Genomic DNA, 20,333 nt, shown 5'->3' on the forward strand with positions numbered 1-20,333 from the left:
TTGAGGATAGAAAGCCCATTCTATGTAAATCTAGACAGTGTATTTATCATTTATTTTCTGAATGTCTAAATACATGTCTTGGGCCTTTATTTTATGTAAACACTTGGGTGATAATTAAATTGCAGGAATATCCACAGCCATTTGTGTTTGGGTGACCTTCTCTTAGTCTTGAATACCATGCCAACACATTTTCTGACAAATAATTATATTTGAGAGAAATTTACAAAAAAGGATAAAGAGGATCAGTAAAAATTTTAAAAAAAGGTGTTGCTATTTTAAGGTAATTAATATTTTAGGTTCCTTGGCAGTAAAAATAGGACTTCACCAGATGGCAGATGTGTTTTGGTTACTAATGTCATGCTGTATTTTGAATGAAGAGATGTCAGGGGGAGGAGTTGTTGAGAACAGCTTTTGCAAATCAAACCAAGGCATGCAATATGGGGCTCGGAAGTGGAGGAGGAAATGAGTAAACAAGGAGGATATTTTTATTGCATAAGCATATGAACTTGGATTTCTTGAGAAAAACCTAACTTTTTCACATGAAATTGGACACATGAGGGTGGTGGGAGGTTAGGTGTATGAGTCTGAAATGGAGCAATGCAAAGACAGTAACATTCTTGGTATCTCAGAGTAGGGGTCTTCAAGATGGTTATGAGAACACCTCCTCGAGGAGCCTTCCAGGGACATGAGGGAGATACGGGACAGCAGTTCTCCTCTGCCCTGGGCTCCACTGTGTTCTTCTTGTATCACTCAGGAAAGGCACTGGGGTAACAATAGCATCTCCCAGACAGCTTAGAACCTGTTGGAGATGGTGGAATTTAGCTCCCATTGACAGACAGGAGTCAAGACTAGAGCAAGGCCACCATCTCTTAACTGTGACAGCTGGTGGCAGTTGGACCTGAGCCTGAGGTTTCTCACAATTTGATATTCTTAATCCTCTCCACATTGCCTTGTGGGGGCACTGGGGAACCAAACGGCTGAACCATGAAAAGGCCTCAGAGATAACAATAGCTGATATTTATTGAATGCCTACTACGTGTCAGAATCCTTACATGTGCAATCTCTGCTCTCTTGTAAAGCTCTCAAGATAGGTATTGTCTCCATTCCATTGGAACCACAGGGAACTGAGGGTCATAGTGGTTGAGTGACTAGCTCAGAGCTGCACTGAGCTATCATTTAAACTCAATTCTTTCTGGGGCCAAAGCCCAGGCTCTTCCCATGATACGGCATACTTCTTTCGGGCATGCCTATATCTTCTGGCCTGTTCTCATTTTCCTTAGCATTAAAGTGAAGATAAGAGGAAATATACATAGTTACAGGATAATATTATGTGCTTCCCTGGTGGCTCAGTAGTAAAGAATCTGCCTGCTAATGCAGGAGATGCAGGTTTAATCCCTGGTCTGGGAAGATACTCTGGAGAAGGAAATGGTAACCCACTCCAGTATTCTTGTCTGGAGAACCCTATGGACAGAGGAGCTTGGCAGGTTACAGTCTCAAAGAATCAGACTTGAATTAGTGACTGAACAACAACAACAATAAGATTATACATCCAGATGTTAATGTGGCCCTAAAACATGAAGAATGTGTTATTTTTTCCTCTTATTTTGTCATGGTGAAGCAGGGTAGTATGTGGAAAGGAGACTAATTGGGAAGTTAGGCCATGAAGATTTTAGCCCAGATTGCACCACCACAAAGATGTGACCTTGGATAAATCATTTAACCCCCCATCCCCACCCCATGTGCCCCAGTGACTTCAAATAAAAATGAGTCAACTAAATTACTATATCTCTATATTTTCTCCCAGGTCTAATACTCAGTGGTTTTTAAAAGACTTCAAAACCCTTCACTAACATAAACCTGTACCCTCTACCAATCACCCTATTTTCATGTGAAATTAGAGTGCAGATAGAGCAGACACTTATCTCAGATCCATTTTGAGTACAAATAGACTGTTGCCTTCCTGATTGAGTCCTCAACGTTGCTACAAGTAGATTCAGGATCACACTTTCCGAATAATTACCAATATTCATGAACATAATTAACTTAGGCATTTGGAGACATAATACAATGCTTGGAAATATCATCTGATGCCAGAAATATTTACTGAAGATTTACTTATTTCCCCAATCAGCTGAGGCATGAGAGAAAGAGAAGCTACTTTCCTAGTTTTATGTGCTCTGTGGGTATATTTTTCGAATTCTCCCTAGCTTTATTATTTGCTTTCTATACTGATTAATTCTGTTGAGAAAATTAACTAAGCAAATGTTAGTGAAAGAATTAAAAACTCTAAAATGCCAGTGTTAACATACATTATCATGAGGAGACTCTTGGTAGCTGCTGATTTGTTGACTACCTTCTAGGTTCAGATTCTCTATACATATCATGATCACTCTTCACAGTGACCTTTTAAGGTAAGCACTGTCATCTTTTTAAAAAGAAAATTAGCTTTATTGAGATATTATTCACACTGTCATCTTCTTTTTAGCAACAAGGATTAAAACTCTTACACAATTTATGTCATATGCTCAAAGGAACCTCTTGTTTATGGTAAAAGCACTACACAAGCCCAGATCTATTTACCTAAAGGATTGTATGTTGTCCATTAGGTTCCCTTTGAAGGAGATAACTTGACCACTGGAGGATGAGAAGGGATGTAAGATCAACGATCTAGTTTACTCTGAGCGTGCAGAAGGGTGGGTCTTCTCCTGCTGGAGTTTGAGGATTTGTGATGGGCTGTGGAGGGACATGGCTTCCAGCTGTACACTGGTGCTCTGCAAGCATTTCACTTAAAGTCTGTATGTGTATTTTCTATTTTCTTTTGCTCATTGTCCACTGTTACTAAATCTTACAACCACCAACATTTAGAGGGTAGCTGGTTCAATCCTCAATTTTACAGGGAGAAGAAGTAACTTAAGGTCACATGTTCATCTGAGGTTGACTTGAGATAGAATCCAGACAGTCATATTTAAATGCCATATTCTCTTTCTTACCTCTTTCATACACTTTAACCCTTGATCTGCTTGGGTGACAGTAAGTTAGACCTTTGAAGCAGTTTGGTAATACCAAATTTTATCACCACCAGGTAACAGAACCACAAGTATGTGTCACAAATAAAACTTTTGAAGAAATTCTCTCTATATATATATGGAAAAATCAGTTGCATTATGTTTTGTCTAAGCATTTTAGAAGAAAGAAAGCATCTTCACTACTGCCTCTAGCAGAAAAAGCTTAGTAGGAAGTTCATAATGTGAATATATTAAACAATTTGGAACTCAGTGGTTTCTATCTAAAGATAGACTGAAGCATGATTTCTTACCTAGAATGTTTATTTTCTCTCTACATTATGAATACTCAGTACAATCAGCAATTTCACGTTACCTAATTAAACCATACTTTTGATATTTTAGGAAAATATTGTTATTATGCTTTTGATTATCCTCCCACATTCTTGCCTCTGCTCCTCTACTTTTGTTTTGGCCTCTGTTTATGTTTTACTTGTTTTCTTTTAAAAACACACCTACCAATATCTTTCATTATATAAATTAAAAATAATCTGAAGGTGTTTTACATGATGTATTAATGTAAAAGTCCACATGAAACCTTGTTTAAGATTATTTTTTACTCTTTAGGGAATGCCACAGTATTGTTTAACATTTTCAGTTTGATTTTTTTGTTAAAATAGTATTGTCCTGGGAAGACCCAGAGGGATGGGATGGAGAGGGAGGCAGGAGCGGGGATCAGGATGGGGAACACATGTAAATCCATGGCTGATTCATGTTAATGTATGGCAAAAACCACTACAATATTGTAAAGTAATTAGCCTCCAACTAATAAAAATAAATGGAAAAAAAAAAAAAAAGAAACCATACCACAGTAAACAACGTGGTCCTAATGTATAGCACAGGGAACTATATTCAATATCTTGTAATAAACTATAATGGAAAAAAAATAGCATTGTCACAGATTTTTTCCCTCTGGCAGTAAACACTAAGATGAAGTTTGGGGTATGTATCAGTTTCCTAGCATGGCCCTAGCAAAGTGTCACAGACTGGATGGCTTAAAGGACAGAAGCGTATTGCCTTCTGGAGATGGGAAGTCCAAGATCAAGGTGAGGCAGGGTTGCTTCCTTTTCAGGGCTGAAGGGGAAGATCTGTTCTAGGTCTCTCCCCTAGCTCTGCTCATTTGCTGGTAATCTTTGGCCTTTCCATGGCTTATGACAATATCACCCCAATTTCTGCCTTCATCTTCATAGAGGCTGCTCCCCGTGTGCATGTCTGTGTCCGTTTCCCCTTTTATAAGTCCACCAGTCATGTTGGATTAAAGCCTGCCCTACTTCAGGGTGACCCCGTATTAACTAGTTATATATGCAATGAGTCTATTTCCAAATAAGGTCACATTCTTAAGCACTTGCAGTAAGGGTGTCAATATGTAAATCTGGGATTCAGGACGCTTCCTGTTTGCAGAGCACGTGCAGATGTGGGGAGTGTTAAGCCCAGGGAACATGGAAGCTTTCCCTCCTTTCCACACACCTATCATTTGGCTATTCCTGAGTTATATGCATTTATAATAAACCATTAAGTTAGTAAGTAAAATGTTTCTCTGAGTTCTGTGAACTGCTCTAGTAAACTAATCAAGTGCAGGGAGGACAGGGAAGGGCCTTGTTCCCTTCCCAGGGGAGGCTATAAAACCTCCAACCTAAAGCCACTAGTCCAGAAGCATAGGTGACAACAGGTGTTCATTGTGTATTGCTAGGCAATGCTGTCTCTAGGTAGATACTGTCAGAAGAGAGTTGAACAATAGGACACTCAGCTGGAGTCCAAGGATCACTTAGTGTCGGGGAAAAAAAAAAAAAAAAACACGCATTGGAACTTGTGTCAGATTTGTAGTCTCATAGGCCCAACCAGAATGGAAGCTTCCTATGAGCAGAGACTGTGCTTTCATTTTATTTTGAATTTTCCATAGTGCTTAGAATGGAACATCTGTTGTTACATGGAGATTAATATCATTTGCTTGAGAGGCAGTTTGCTGGAGTGTAGAAAAATGGTCTTTGGAGTCCAATAGATCTAGGTCCTCTATCTTACGTGTGTCACCTTGGGAAAAAGCTCAATCATTTCTCTCAGACTTTTGCTTGGCCCTGCTTTAGCTATCGCAATTTTGAGACTACAAGAGCCTTACAGGTAGGTGGTACTTGCTCTAGAAGACAGTCTTTTGTTCCAGGTTAAAGCCAAGGAAATACACAACAGCCCTCATCCTAAAGCAGAGCTGAGTAGAGGGCACCATGTGGAAAGTGTTGCAAGAATGATTCATCTACTTTGTGGGGTTCTGGCAAGAATGAGAAGAATGGCAAGTGTGAGGAGCCTTCTCAGTGCAGGTGTCAATGGCAGATGGGAAGTGATAGTCCCCTGTGGGGAGGGAACATCCCTCACTTTGCCAGGTGTTTGCCTTCCTCATTCCCTGCCCACTGACAATAGTGTCCCCGCCCACCACTGTTTCAGCCATCCGGGCCTGTGCACTTTTTCAAATGGCCCTGGGGGTCACTACTGCCTTTGCTGAAAACCACTGGACTTAATTCAAAAAGTACTGGGGGTTCTGCCTGTGTCTTAGAGAACACTGGATAGAGCAAGATAGGGTTGAGGAGACTTCCTGCACAACAACACTACTTTGTTTTATATTACTGAGGTTTTTTTGTTTTTGAAAAGAAACCTACAGCTAAAGTTTTTGAAAATAGAAATGCAGTTGTACAGTTGAAATCAAACATTGCTTAACTGCAAAGACTGAATTCCAAACTATGTCAGATCAAGGCTGAGAAAGGTGTCCATTTAACTCAAGAACATGATAAGAAAAGAATGAAAGGTCCTACTGTAACAAGAATGCAGACCCTCCTATGTTCTCTAGAAATGGATATGAACACTGGCATCCTACTGCAATAATCAGTTCAGTTCAGTTCAGTCACTCAGTCGTGTCTGACTCTTTGTGACCTCATGGACTATAGCCTACTAGGCCTCCCTGTCCATCACCAACTCCCGGAGCTTGCTCAAACTCATTTTCATAGAATTGGTGATGCCATCCAACCATCTCATCCTCTGTTGTCCCCTTCTCCTCCCACCTTCGATCTTTCCCATCATCAGGGTCTTTTCAAATGAGTCAGTTCTTTGCATCAGGTGGCCAAAGTATTAGAGTTTCAGCTTCAGCATCACTCCTTCCAATGAATGTTCAGGACTGATTTCCTTTAGGATGGACTGCTTTGATCTCCTTTCAGTCCAAGGGACTCTCAAGAGTCTTCTCCAACACCACAGCTCAAAAGCATCAGTTCTTTGGTGATCAGCTTTCTTTATAGTTCAGCTCTCACATCCATACATGACTATTGGAAAAACCATAGCTTTGACTAGATGGACCCTTGTCGGCAAAGTAATGTACCTGCTTTTTAGTATGTTGTCTAGATTGGTCATAGCTTTTCTTCCAAGGAGCAAGCATCTTTTAATTTCATGGCTGCAGTCACCATCTGCAGTGATTTTGGGGCCCCCAAAAATAAAGTCTCTCACTGTTTCCATTGTTTACCCATCTATTTGCCATGAAGTGATCGGACCAGAAGCCACGATCTTAGTTTTTTAACATTAAGTTTTAAGCCAGCTTTTTCACTCTCCTCTTTTACTTTCACCAAGAGACTCTTTAGTTCCTCTTTGCTTTCTGCTATAAGAGTGGTGTCATCTGCACATCTGAGGTTATTGATATTTCTCCCTGCAGTCTTGATTCCAGGTTGTGCTTTATCCAGTTTGGCATTTCGCATGATGTACTCTGCATATATGTACACATGATGTATTCTGCATATGTTCCAGAAAAACATCTATTTCTGCTTTATTGACTATGCCAAAGCCTTTGACTGTGTGGATCACAATAAACTGTGAAAAATCCTAAAAGAAATGGGAATACCAGACCACCTGATCTGCCTCTTGAGAAATCTGTATGCAGGTCAGGAAGCAACAGTTAGACCTGGACATGGAACAACAGACTGGTTCCAAGTCAGAAAAGGAGTACGTCAAGGCTGTATGCTGTCACCCTGCTTATTTAATTTATATTCAGAGTACATCATAAGAAATGCTGGGCTGGATGAAGCACACGCTAGAATCAAGATTGCTGGGAGAAATATCAATAACCTCAGATATGCAGATGACACTAGCCTTATGGCAGAAAGTAAAGAAGAACTAAAGAACCTCTTGATGAAAGTGAAAGAGAAGAGTGAAAAAGTTGGCATAACATTCAACATTCAGAAAACTAAGATCATGGCATCCGGTCCCATCACTTCATGGCAAATAGATGGGGAAACAGTGGAAACTGGCTGACTTTGTTTTTCTGGGCTCCAAAATCACTGCAGATGGTGACTGCAGCCATGAAATTAAAAGATGCTTACTCCTTGGAAGGAAAGTTATGACCAACCTAGATAGCATATTAAAAAGCAGAGACATTACTTGGCCAACAAAGGTCCATCTAGTCAAGGCTATGGTTTTTCCAGGAGTCATGTATGAATGTGAGAGTTGGATTATAAAGAAAGCTGAGTGCCGAAGAATTGATGCTTTTGAACTATGGTGTTGGAGAAGATTCTTGAGAGTCCCTTGGACTCCAAGAAGATCCAACCAGTTAATCCTAAAGGAAATCAGTCCTGAATATTCATTGGAGGGACTGATGTTGAAGCTGAAACTCCAGTACTTTGGCCACCTGATGTGAAAAACTGACTCATTTGAAAAGACTGATGCTGGGAATGATTGAAGGTGGGAGGAGAAGGGGACAACAGAGGATGAGATGGTTGGATGACATCACTGACTCAATGGACATGAGTCTGAGTAAACTCCGGGAGTTGGTGATGGACAGGGAGGTCTGGTGTGCTGCAGTCCATGGGGTCTCAAAGAGTTGGACACGACTGAGCGACTGAACTGAACTGAACTCTGCATATAAGTTAAATAAGCAGGGTGACAATATACAGCCTTGACAAACTTCTTTCCCTATTTGGAACCAGTCCATTGTTCCACGTCTGATTCTGACTGTTGCTTCTTGACCTGCATACAAATTTCTCAGGAGGCAAGTAAGGTAGTCTAATATTCCCATCTCTTGAAGAATTTTCCACAGTTTTTTGTGATCCACACAGTCAAAGGCTTAGCATAGTCTATGCAATCATAATGACAATAGTAATGTCCATTTATTTAGCACTGACCGTGATCCATATATTATTTCTACACCTAGTTTGGTAGGTATGTTAGAGGTGAAATAGTCTCATGGAATTTGAGCAATAAACCTGCATTCACACAGCGAGTAACTGGACCTGGATTTAAGTCCATAATTTACTATAAAATCCATGTACTTTCTCTATCAAGCAATGATATGACTGTAATTTGTTCTTCACTGAATACTTCAAATTAAATACTCTTTTAGGCGTGTTGCTGTGTTTGCAATGCTTATAGTTACATTCTAAAAGATTGTGGGGACATATTACATATGAGAATTTAGAGTTTTCTCCTTCTTGTCAATATAGTCTTTGTTCTTCTAAAGGCTCTCCTCTGGAAGGTAAACAAAGCACTGGCCCTGGGGTATCCCATCAGCTTTTGTCCTGTCCAGGTAACCTGTTTGAACATGCCAAGCCTGGTGCATGTCCTGTAGAAGGGCATTTGAAGGGCCCCTCTTTCTGTGTCACTTATTACTCAGGGTTGGTGCATGGATATATGAATCAAACATCTTCACGGGGGCCAGGTTTTATTTTTAGATAGTCTTAGGAATAGTTTTGGGAGGCAAACAAAGCACTATTTGAAAATTGAGGACTTGTGATTTTCTAAGTCAGGATAAATGTGTGCCTCTTAGAAAAGCTCTGAGTCAGTCCTGTAGATGATTAAGTGTATTGCTATTGTTAAATAAATTAGACAAGTCAATTGATTCTCATCAGTGAGATATTGGAGTCTATCTTGCAAAATCAGCTAATGTACCTAATCATGCACAGAAGTTGGATATGAGACCTTTATGTGTACATCAATAATAAGCTATTTTTATGAAACTCAGAGATAGGGCCCTCCCTTTTTTCCCCACTTCTTTTTCCTCATAACACTTTCCTCTCATATGTTTCACCTTTGACAACACAGCAGAGGCATGCAATATTTCCCACTTATTTTCTGCTTATCCCATAGGTCAGTTGTCCGGGAAATGCCATAAGAGTGTTTTTTTATATTTACTTAGATTGCTTGTACAAACTGCCCCATCATTTCAGAATATCATGTTCCATGGGCACCTATAGTTTATACGTTTGTCTTAGGTTCATAAGGTTTGGGGGTCTCATTGTCTTCTTTTTGAAATAAAGTCTGTTATAATGAGTTTGGGCCAATAAACTCTAGATAGAACCATTTGCCCAAAACTTCAGAGGTCTTACAATTTTCACCTCACCTCTTTCCACTATGTAGTGTCTCTGTCCATATGGTCAAAATAAAAAGTGGTGTAATAAGTTGAAATCAAATATATTAGAGGTAAAAGAACGTTGTGCTTGCTGCTTAAAAAGCTCCATGTTTTTTTGCTTTTAATGTTCTTGTCAAGTCTCCGGGTTGGCTGAAGGGCATGAAGCAAACCATTAGTCTGGGGTGAGCTGTCCTCACCTGAGTGTAGTGGAATGGGGAAAGCAACTCTTGACAAGTGCACCCCTCTCTTTTGTCCTGCATCCATGCTGGATGATATGGATCAGGCATGGGTCTAGGGCCCACAGAACCAGTGTCTGGCTTTATTGTCTTTCTCAATCCAAAGAGTATTTCCAAATGATCAATTAAGTGCTAGTTACAAACAAGTTGTCATCTCTTGTCAATTGGCTGGTTGTCTCTTTCCAGCTTGTTTTCATAAGTTGTAATGTGAGTCCCCCCAGTAATTTTTACAAATGCAAGAAAACTATGGTGGAGCACAGTATTTAATGAAAAACAAGAACTTGCTGACAGTAAAAAGCTATCAGAGTAGACAGAAAATTTGTTCAGTCACTAAGTCGTGTCTGACTCTTTGTGACCAAATGGACTGCAGCATGTCAGGCTTCCCTGTCCTTCACTATCTCCCTGAGTTTGCTCAGACTCATGTCCTTTGAGTCAGTGATGCCATTGGGTGAGGACAAATGGATGGGTTGAGGCTTCTTTGATATCCTTTAAATGATATGCTTTAAATATCATCCTGTACTATCTCCCTTTCAAATTTTATTTTATTTAGACAGTTAAAAACTGAAGAATTTCAGTTTTTAGCTTACAGTTAAATGTTTTCCTTTCACCTTAAAGACAATGAATCTAAATTCTGATCACTATTTGACAAATATCTTGAGAATCTCATTAAAAATAATTATATCTAGTGGGTAGTAGAAGAATTTCTAAAACATGCAGTACCAAAAAAATAGACATGCTTTTATATTTTAATTTTGACTTTCAACTAATGTTTTGATGATTTTGGAATCCTCATGAAAGATTTATAGTGTCACTTAAATCATTTTATTGAATGAGAGACATGATTAATGTCTCCCATAGTAAACAATAAATAACAAAATAGCCCCTTATGTTGTATATTACTTTATGATAGACAAATGCTGTCTAAAGTTTGTTTTGTTTAATTACCTTTTCATTTATTTAATCAGTCAGGAGCCTATCACACTTTATAATAACTGCATTTTAGAATGGAGGAAAATCATGAGTGGCTAAACTAACTGCCCAAGGTCACATATGTCTCTAGAATTTCCTGGAGCAAGAACTTGAATTTAAGTTTCTTCACTCTCTGTTTGAGAACTTTTGCCTACATTTTGCTTTTTTCTAAAAAATATATATATTTTAAGTTAAATTACTCAGAACATATTTAAGTATGACTAAGAAGCAATGGGTTCTAATGTAGAAAAATTTGAATAAATATTTTTAAGTGCAAATTTTTGGACAAATATAAGAAATGTTTACTAATGTGGTTGGGTTTCTTAGTTTGAGAAGAGCTGATACTGGCCTCAATGGACTTCCCAGGAGGTGCAGTGGTAAAGAATCCAATTGCCCATGCAGGAGACGCACGAGATGTGGGTTCTCAAGGCATGGTTTGATCCCTGGGTTGGGAAGATCCCTTGGAGTAGGAAATGACAACCCACTCCATTATTCTTTCCTGGAACATTTCATGAACAGAGGAGCCTGGTGGGCTACAGTCCATGTGGTCGTGAAGAGTCGGACACGACTGAGCCTCAAACCCTCAGCTGATATGAGTTGATATAAAGAGATGACATGCTCTTTGTATTTACTGTTAAGCATGTAAACATGCTAGAGACACACAAACAAAAGCCCGCCTGCTCCCCATTCACACACCCACACACATACACTCTCTCTCTCTCTCACACACTCACACACTTCTTTGTTTCCCCCCAGTTCTAATCCCTATTCTCCATCTGTTGGGGCAAGTATATTAGAGCTTATCATAGGACGTACATATTCTCAGGTTGCCATTTATCTTGTATGTATCGGTAGTTTTATTTTTCCTTTTGATGGTATTGTGGTCTTTGAAATTATAGGCAGGGCCAAAGAAACCACCTGGGCTTTCCCCCTGTGCTGCTTTGTTTCTCTTGAACTTCTGCTCCCCTACAAATTCAATAAAGCCAATGACTCAACTAAGATGATCATAATACCATCCCAAACACGCTCCCTCCTCATACCAAGATCCTTGCTGCCAGTGGCTTGTGAATTTCCCTGTATCCTCATTGAGATTGGGCCCGTATTAAATACTGGCCATATTTATTGACTTGAATAGAACCCTTTGTTATAAAGGACATGAAAGGGTGCAACAATGGAAGTGCCGTAATGGAAAGAGTTCAAGCTTGGAACCAGACTGACCAAGGGATTTAATCCTGGTTCTGTCATTTACTAGCTGATCTCATGCAAATACTTTTAACTTGTTTTGAGACTCATCTTCCCTATCTGGAAAACAGGAATAATATTCATATTGAGTAGTACCTAGCAAAGTTCCTGATGCATAACAGGTACTCAAAAGTGATTGTGATTGTGACTAAACTGGATTAAAACTCAATATTAAAAAAGCCAAAATCATGGCATCAGTCCCATAACTTCATGGCAAATAGAAGGGGTAAAAATGGAAACAATGACAGATTTTATTTTCTTGGGCTCCAAAATCACTTCGAATTGTGACTGCAGCCATGAAAGTAAAAGATGCTTGCTCTTTGGAAGGAAAGCTATGACAAACCTAGACTGTATTAACTTCACCAACAGAAGTCCATGTAGTCAAAACTATGGTTTTTTCAGTAGTCATGTATGGATGTGAGAGTTGGACCATAAAGACCCCTGAGTTCTGAAGAACTGAAGCTTTCAAATTGTGCTGCTGGGGAGGACTCTTGAGAGTCCCTTGGACTGCAAGGAGATCAAACTGATCAATCCTAAAGGAAATCAGTCCTGAATATTCACTGGAAGGATTGATGCTGCTGCTGAAGCTCCAGTATTTTGGCCATCTGTTGGGAAGAACTGACTCATTGGAAAAGACCCTGATGCCGGGAAAGATTGAAGGCAGGAGGAGAGAGGGTGGTGGAGGATGAAATGATCAGATAGCATCATCAAATTCAGTGGACTTGAATTTGAGCAAGCTCCAGGAGATAGTGAAGGACAGAGGAACCTGACATACTACAGTGTATGGAGTCTCAAAGAGTCAGACACGACTTAGCGACTGAACAAAACATCATCATTGTTGTTTTTGTTATTTTATTATTATTTGTTTGTTGTTAGCAAAGATCCCAAATCTGGAAAAGTCAAAGAACTTAGCTCTTTCTGTTTTGACTGAGTTAAGAATGAAACATTTCCTGTAAGGGAGAGAGTCTATAAGTTCTGCTTTTACTTCATGAGGTTGAGGAGAATCTCGTACCAGTATATAGAGTAAAATTCAGTTTAGAATGTTATATGGATTTACTTTATACTGACCCATAGATTAATCTGCCTAAATGACACTCTCCAGGAGGTGGTTAGTATAAGCAGCACAGCAGAATCCACTAACTCCCCGTTTAATCTACTTTCCATGTAAAGTCAATGAGCAAAGAGCTTTTACTGTATGGAATTTTGCTGCACATCCCACATGACTGAAGTGAACTACTGTGGTGACCAAGGTAGCCTGAGTTCAGTGAAAGTTTCCTTTCTGATCCACTTTTGTAGAGCAATGTATACTGCTGTGTTGTTGTTGTTGTGAGAAATGCTTAAATTTGTCCCACCCCCTCAGATATTACCCCCACCCCACACAACAGACACTCAGACTCTGCACTCTCTCTCTCTCTCCCTCTCATTTTTTGCTTATTAACTTAAATTTTATTCATATTTCCCACACAAGGGCACTGGAATAATACCTCCACCTTCTCAAAATTTCCCTATTTAGTTTCTTTTAAAATTTCTTGTAAGCAACTTTTTACTTTTGAAAATTAAATCTTTGATTTTTGGGAAGTAATAGTACAACCAAGGTCCATCTAGTCAAGGCAATGGTTTTTCCAATGGTCATGTATGGATGTGAGAGTTGGATTATAAAGAAAGCTGAGTGCAGAAGAATTGATGCTTTTGAACTATGGTGTTGGAGGAGACTCTTGAAAGTCCCTTGGACGGCAAGGAGATCCAACCAGTCCATCCTAAAGGAGATCAGTCCTGGATGTTCATTGGAAGGACTGATGCTGAAGCTGAAACTCCAATACTTTGGCCACCTGATGCGAAGAGCTGACTCATTGAAAAAGACCCTGATGCTGGGAAAGATTGAGGGCAGGAGGAGAAGGGGACGACAGACAGAGGATGAGATGGTTGGATGGCATCACTGACTCGATGGACATGGGTTTGGGTGGACTTCAAGAGTTGGTGATGGACAGGGAGGCCTGACATGCTGTGGTTCATGAGGTCGCAAAGAGTCAGACATGACTGAGCTGAACTGAGTTCAAAACTTAAAAAACTTTTGGATACATTATTAACTAAATCTCCAGTTCAAAGACGGATATATCTGGGTTTTTTTCCCCAGTTTTTTCTCTCTCCATGCATCTATTTGCATTCATTTTTAATGATAAAGCATACCTTAATTTATCTAATACATATGTTCTTAAAACAACCTTGGTTTCATCTCTATAACAGAAATATTGATACTAGGTAATGTTTATGGATGGTTACCTTGCTCACTTAGCTAGCACTGGAGAAAAAAAGACAACTTGGATACAGGCTCTGCCTTCATGTTGCTTACTGTCTAGTAGAGAAAGACAAACACAAATAAATGAGATGAATAAAGTGCTCCAAATACACTGATGACATTGACTACAGAACAGGCTGAGTATGCAGGCAGGAGAAGTTGGTCCCAGATTCTTTGTGGGTTTCAATACTCCCGACAAATACCCATAAGTACTCCATAATATGTGGAACTGTATTCATTGCTACCCTATGTTAAATTGTATCTCTCTGTGTCACCAGGCACAATTACATTATTTTAATTTTAGAATGACCTGAGAGTATCTCTACCTTGGTAGGAAGCCTGGATCTTAGATGAGGTTTAAATCCAGGTATCAGTGGAAAAAAATAACATCTCCTAAGCAAGATATTATTTCCCCATTGAGAATTTTGGAAATCACATTTCTAAAATAACCGCCAAATCAGTACCTGGTTTCTTGAACACAGTGCCCAAGGGAAGATCCTAAAGAACTCCATTTTATTAACCAATCCAAAGAGCTGGCAAATGCTTTCCCTGGAGAATTTTCTAAAAGCAGGGATCCAAGTCTCCGTAGTAAAGAGCATGAGCACACAGACTCTCAGCATAACATTTTCTCTTACGGGACATTGTGGGCAACAGGCCTAAAAACATCTACGTAGTTTCCACCACAAATGTTTGACTCTTGCATCTGAAGTTCATGGCAACAATTTTACTCCCAGGTCTCAAGAGACATGTTTTACATAAATACATTCTCCAAGGGACACATTTGTAATGTTAGGCTTATAAGTATACCTTCATGTCAGATGATTCAAGCTTGGCGAATTTCCTTCTTATTCCTCATTTCTTTTATTTTACAGTCTTACCATGTGTTAGATAACCTTTGAAGAAATAACTGAACTTGCTATATAAGTGTGGATAATTATTCTACTTTCTCCAGCCTTCACTAGCTGGGATGAAGTGGGGTAGGCTATAGTCTGGTTTTGATGGTCAAGTTCACAGCTGCCATCTTAAAAGTGATGCATATACCAGAGTTCTGGCCATTTATCTTGAAAGAAACAAGGACACTTCCACATCATTCCAGGAGGGTTTCTTTTAGATTTTATTATTGAACACTATTCTGATATAAGATTTGTCAAAGGAAGCCAACCTAGCTGAAATTTTCCATTATCTGAATCACTTCCTTAAAATATAGCTTGCCATGTTCAGTAGCTCAGTCATGTCTGACTCTTTGTGACCCCATGGACTGTAGCCTGCCAGGCTCCTCTGTCCATGGGATTTTTTAGGCAAGAATACTGGAGTAGGTTGCCATGCCCTCCTCCAGGGCATCTTCCTGACCCAGCGATCAAACCCACATCTCCTGCATCTCCCGCAGGCAGATTCTTTACCACTGCTCCACCTAGCTTACAAAATTTTTTTAAAAAGTATTTTGACTCACTTTTAATGATAAACATGGTAGAGAACCAAACTTTATAAAGACTTTAACAATGTCCTCAAAGTTGTGAAATGAAGAAACTAGATCAAGAAATATTTGCATTTTACTAGACTGAGCCCCTTGTTTGGAAGACGTGAGGGCCAAAGAAAAGGATAAGATCCCTGAGGTGCTGGAAACAGTTCAGAGATCTGGGTCTGGTAGTCTCCTATTTCCAGAGAATGTTTAAATCAGAGACAATTACTTAAATTTTATTAAAAAACCCAGCCAAATGATTTAATGAGGGCTGAAGCACATATAGCCATATCACCCCCACATCTTGGCAACCTGCCTCTTTGAGCATGCCTGGTGGATAAAGATTTATTTCTGTGCTTTTTGTATGCCAAGTGGATCTGACAGAGTAGGGGCAGGAAGGAGATGCTTCATAACCTACCAAAGGAACACGGAGTATGGGATATGGAGAAGCATGTAGGTCAAGGGCAGCACCTGAAGCGAAAGCTGATAAATGGAGAGTTAACGGAAGAAGTTAACTTCTTGAGAAGTGAGGCTCACTCAAAGAATCAGGCTGGTTTCTAAAATTTTCTCACAGACTCAAAGGATTTGAGATGAAAGAGAAATGGATTCTATTGCTATCATTATTTATATGACCTTGAGCAAGTCTTTTGACCTTTGTAGAGATCAGTTTCCTCATCTGTAACATAAGGAGAAAGATTGAGTTAAACAATCTTTAAGGTCCCTTGCAGTTCTGATACCCATGAGATGAGAAGCATTGATATCAGAGCGGTGAGGTGGGGGATTATAAATAGTATCTATCCATTTTCCTTCTCTCCAACAAAAACAAAGCAAGAAAAGAAAAATAGACTACATCCCAGATACAAATTCCACATTCAGATTGATAATGGATTGTTAATATATACTTCAAATACTACCTCTGTCTTTAGGTTAAAATAAACTCTCAGCTGAGCAGAATCACTTCTGATTTTCCGGGGATTGAATTATGGAGCCACCTCATTCTTGCCTCTCCCCTGCCCGTGCCTTTTCTCTCCACCTGTCCTATCTGAAGAGCTATGGTTTGCCTGCAGCCTGATCCTCTGTCACCTTCATACCTTGGTGTACCAACCTCCCTTTGCCTGTTTAATTCTTGCATATACTTGAGGACCCACCATAATAACAGGTTCCACCAGAAAACCACACTCCTTATCCACCCCACTGGACACTTCTCTTCTACATTCCCTGCTAAGAGCAAAGTCTAATTTAGCTGGTCTTGTCTTTTTTGCTTTCTAGCATCTGAGCATACCTCCATTACTGTAATTTTCTATTGCTTATTTACTCTTATTTCCCACTAGTCTGTAAACTCCTTGAGGGTAAGTATCTTATTTATTTTTGAGTTATAGGGTAAAGCACTTTGCTTGACACTGGGGGATGGTCAGTTAATGTTGCTGAATAAATGATGAAACAATAATCTAACACTATTCAGGAAAAGATGCAGAGAAAAACTGACATCTTTAAAAGAAAGCCCAGACACATGTCTGCTTTTTCTAATAGTCTACTGCAAATGAATGCTCTGTCATCTTCCCATTGGGAAGAGTCTAACAGCGGAGGTAATACTAATCACTTTACATTTGCATGCAATTGCCAATCTTCCCAAGCCCTGTTTGGCTGGTAGCAATGGAGTCTAATCTGGTCCCATCCATTGGAGAGCACTCCATTCTAATAGCTGCCTTGCCATAAGTTGGAAATGTGTCACGCACAAGCTACTTATTTCTGCATCATAAACTTCTAAAGTTCCTTTAGGCTGATGGGTTTTGTGTTTTTTTGAAGTTGGGAGATGAGCCAAATATTCTTTCCTTTTAGGTGATGTCTTAGATTGTCCCACCCCTTGTGCTACCCTCCTGTTCCAGTAGAAACCTGAGATTTCTGGAGGTGGCAGATCTCTTTTCCAAGATGCAATGCCCTCCTTAAAATCAAAGATAAATTTCCAGATGCTGACTAGAGATAAAAGGTCAGCCATTCCTGGAGTTTAAGTCTCAGGGGGTGCACAGGGCCCACTTTGGGGCACACTTCAGTCAGCTCATATTACCTCTTCCCCAAAGCTTCCTGGTTCATCTCCCTCTAATTCCTTGGGAGAGGTGGCATAACTGCAGGATGGTGTCAGAAAGTGCAGAGTGGCCCTCTCAGCTGAGCAGATCTGGGAACACAAAACAAAATAGTATGCAGTCCTAAACCCCATAAAGACTATGATTTAGTAAAGAGATAATTAAATTATCATGTTATTTTGATAAGTTATTATGGTGAGACAGCACAATAACTGTTAACATAGGAGCAAGTAGATACTCTTTAATGCAATTTCTTGCCTCCTCGATGCCTGATGGAGTAGAGTGCAATGTGTAAAATGTGATCCTCTGCTGCCCTGGTTATCCATTTTCCTTTGTTCCTTCACAAGTTCCCTCCAAGCTGTTCTATCATCTGACCAGTTCCATTTCAACCCAGAGCAGGTGGATAGGAGGAAACAGGTATGACCTGACTCTAGACCTACCCACTAAGACAAGAGATGTTTATCTCTATGAGGTGCCGAGATCATAGGGAAGGAACTCCTGTGTCTATGCCCTCAAAGGGCTCACAGTCAGGTGTGTGTGTGTGTAAGAGGGGATAGACATATAACATGTTTGCAATCCAATCTTTCTTGACCTTGTGGAAGTATTTATGGAGTGTAGAAAGGATAAGAAGACTACACTGGAGGGCGTGTGCATGTGTGTGAGAGAGACACGGAGAGAATTTTTTGAGCTGAATCTTGGGAGATGAATAGCAATTTACCATGCTAACAATAGAAAAAGTAACACAATGGCATGCCAGGCTGGATGCATGTGGTGCCAGGGAAACAAAGGTACACACTGCTCTTACAGAGGTGGGAAAGAGAGGGTTTAGCAGTGGTGAACTGATAAAACTTAACAAGTGGTTAGCCTCTTCCCGCCCCCAATAAAGTCTTAATCTGTAGCATTGGTTGATTCTCATGGTATAAATTCTCCCATTATGACCTCTCAGTCTACCAATCTGACATCAGTGAACCTAGAGCTGAGAAGATACTAGTGAATGACTATTGCAGCTGATAGGAGCCACCTTCAGCACACCTTCATTTCTTCTCTTCCTGAACCCAAATAACACACAAGAGCTATACGATCTCATCTTCTGGCTGCTCCCTGTAATATGTTGATGATGTACCTTGAAGTCTATGGCAGATTCTGACTGTCTTTGTGTGCTCGTGGGACTGGAAATCAGGTGATTCCAATTGTGGTTCTGATTCTCCAAGAACCCTGTGACTTTGGAAAAGTCACTTAGCCCCTTAGAGATAAAACTAAGTCTGAGCCCTTAGGTTTCCCAAGACTTTTTCAGAAACTCTAGAAGTCATTATTCAGTTATGCCAAAGAAGTATATTTTCCACTGATTCTTTTCTGGGGCACATGTCTTTTTATCTTGGGAAAGAATGGAGAGATCTTGGATTTTAAGAAACTCTAGAAAATTTTTTCTTTATCTTTACTTGTTCTGATGAATATTTCTTCTCTGTGAAAGGGATTTTATCATTACAAGACTACATTCTGAAAGGAAGCTTGTCAGTGATTAGGTATTTGAATAAAGTGGGCTTTAATTTCCTTTCATGATTGTTAAGTGATTTAATGGGATAAATTAGCACAGGAATATAGTTGAAGGGTATAAAGTGTTGCCCACTCATAAGGTATTGTTTTAAAAAGTTTTTTTCTATATTGCAAAAATATAGATATGCTAAAATAAAAATAAAAGTTTATTTATTTTTAAAAATATCCACTCTAAGCTGCAATATATGCTATTTATAATATCTGCCTACAAAATAAATGATGATTTCATACAAAATGATGCTATAGTTTAAATTCTTAATGATCTGTACTTTACTATTGGAATATACAAATGTGGTGCTCTGTAAGAAATATTCATAAACATGTGGAACTAAAACAATATGAGTCAATTTTATTTTGCTTTCTATAAGAATAATGTCATCAGACATTTCAGGATTCTTGGCGCTAAAGTGTTTAGAATATAGTGAAACAGTAATGAAAACATACAAAAAATTCTTTTTGATTAAAGAGTGAAAAGTGTCTAGATGAAAAATTTAAAAGGATGTAAAAATTATCAATAAGTAATTTATCTGACTTAGAGATTTATACCAAGGATCCACCAATTATTTTCATTTCCTTTTCGCATCAGTTCAGTTCAGTTCAGTCACTCAGTCATGTCTGACTCTTTGTTACCCCACGAGCTAGCATGCCAGGCTTCCCTGTACATCACCAACTCCTGGAGCTTACTCAAACTCATGTCCATCAAGTTGGTGATGCCATCCAACCATCTCATCCTCTGTCGTCCGCTTCTCCTCCCGCCTTCAATCTTTCCCATTTTCAGGGTCTTTACCAATGAGTCAGTTCTTTGCATCAGGTGACTAAAGTATTGGAGTTTCAGCTTCAGCATCAGTCCTTCCAATGAATATTCAGGACTGATTTCCATTAGGATTGACTGATTGGATCTCCTTGTAGTCCAAGGGACTCTCAAAAGTCTTCTCCAACACCACAGTTCAAAAGCATCAATTCTTCAGGGCTGCATCAGGGATGCTTAAAAGCTTTATCTTGGCAACACTAAATCAATCCACTGATTGTGTTATTTCAGACTAACAGTTTGTTCATTCAATGAACAA

The sequence above is a fragment of the Cervus canadensis genome, chromosome 7 (assembly GCF_019320065.1).
Source record: "Cervus canadensis isolate Bull #8, Minnesota chromosome 7, ASM1932006v1, whole genome shotgun sequence".
Taxonomy (NCBI): Eukaryota; Metazoa; Chordata; class Mammalia; order Artiodactyla; family Cervidae; genus Cervus; species Cervus canadensis.